This window comes from Abrus precatorius, unplaced genomic scaffold, assembly GCF_003935025.1.
Source record: "Abrus precatorius isolate BTA unplaced genomic scaffold, Abrus_2018 Scaffold8, whole genome shotgun sequence".
NCBI lineage: Eukaryota > Viridiplantae > Streptophyta > Magnoliopsida > Fabales > Fabaceae > Abrus > Abrus precatorius.
In genome coordinates, this window is record NW_020874428.1 from 16,576,880 (window position 1) to 16,578,637 (window position 1,758).

The 1,758-nt window shown below is 39.9% G+C and overlaps 1 pseudogene; it reads left to right on the plus strand.

Annotated features, from left to right (window-relative positions):
* Nucleotides 1-220: 220 nt before the first annotated feature.
* On the plus strand, nucleotides 221-833 carry LOC113874324 (annotated as a pseudogene).
* The last annotated feature ends 925 nt before the right edge of the window (nucleotides 834-1,758 follow it).

Below are 1,758 nucleotides of genomic sequence, written 5' to 3' on the forward strand. Positions count from 1 at the left end.
ACTAAATGTAACTGCCAGAAATAAGTAAAGACCAAAAACATAAATAACAATAATAATTATTACTATAAAAAAAAAGAAAACAAGTATGCGTAGCACGTGATGAAAAATGACCATAAAATAGCGATTGAAGTGCATAAAATGACAGTAGCCATCGAATACCAAAACCCTCCTTACTCTGCAACTTCGACTTCACAGTTCACACACACTGTCTGTAAACAAAATGATGGGAGGGGCAGCATGAAGCCTCACTAATCTGTGTTCATCTTTTCCATTCACAACCAAAATCAAAACCCAAACCACAACGCCCTCTAATTTCTCCTACCCTTCCACTCGCTCTCGTACCATATCAGCGGTGGCTAGCCAAATCCAGCTTCCATCCACTGCCACTTCGGGTCAGTACCAAGTTGACGTCCTCTCCAAATCGCTCCCTTTCATTCAAAGGTAAAACCATTGTCATCAAGTACAGCAGCACCGCCATGAAGTCCCCGGAACTCCAAGCCTCCATCATCAACGACTTCGTCCTCCTCTCCTGCGTCGGCCTCCGCCCCAACATGGTCCACAGTGGCGGCCTCGAGATCAACAACTGGCTCAGTTGACTCAACATTCCCGCCATCTTCCGCGACGGCCTTCGCGTCACCGACGCTGACACAATGGAAATCGTCTCCATGGTCCTCATCGGCAAGGTCAATAAAACGCTCGTCTCGCTCATCAACAAGGCCGGAGCCACCGCCGTCAGACTCTCCGGCATGGATGGCCGCCTCCTAACAGCGCATTCTAGCCCCAAAGCCGCAGACCTAGGATTTGTCGACGAGGTTTCGGATATTAGTTGGTGAAAAGTACTCTTTCAACATGAGATTTCAAGCTTTAATCTTTTGTTAGAGCTTGTCGCTGGAGTTTCTATTAAGGTGCAACAAGAAGATAAATGGGTATAGAAGGCGGATTTTTCATGTTGTTATTCAGTGCAATATGCGTATTCATGGCTATTTGAACTTTTTGGTAGTCTTAATAGTGTAGATCAATGTACGCAGACGCCTTGCAAAGGTTATGGAGAGGGAAGGTCCCTCTTAAGTGTCTAGTAATTTTTTGGCAATTATTGTTAAATGCACTTCCTTGTAAAAGTTTGCTGATTGACGGTGGTATTCAAATTGATAATATAACTTGTTGTTTCAGTCATGATTTGGAGGAACTTCCAACTCATTTGTTTTTAACGTGCTCAGTTTCATCTCAAATCTGGTATTTTATTGCACGTTAGCTTGGATTCTCACTGGTTTTGCCTTCAGATTTATCGACTCACTTGCTTTCTTGGGTTGATGTTGGTTGCAGTAAAAGAGAATGATGTGTTTATTAACTGTTTGGGTAAATACAGTGTAGTCTTTGTGGTTACATAAAAATAGAATAGTATTTTTCAATTATGTTTTGGATGAGAAGGAAGTCATAGATTCTATTATTCTGAGGTCTTGGAAATGACTATTACTTGTTAGTAAGGGAGAAGCTATTTTGTTAGCATATTGGTATCTGAACCTACGAAATTGATTTTGTCTTAACTTTACATAAATATGTTTCTAGTTTTTATTTTTCAGAATAAGTATCAGTTTTTTTCTCTATGTATATGGGTTTTGAGTTCCCCTTGAATTCTCTTTAATAATATATATTTTGCTTAACAAAAAAAAAAAGAGAGATAGAGTTAGCTTCTGACTCGAAATATGGGGAATTAAAATAAGCACTTTTAACCCAACATATTAAACAAAAAATGCAAGG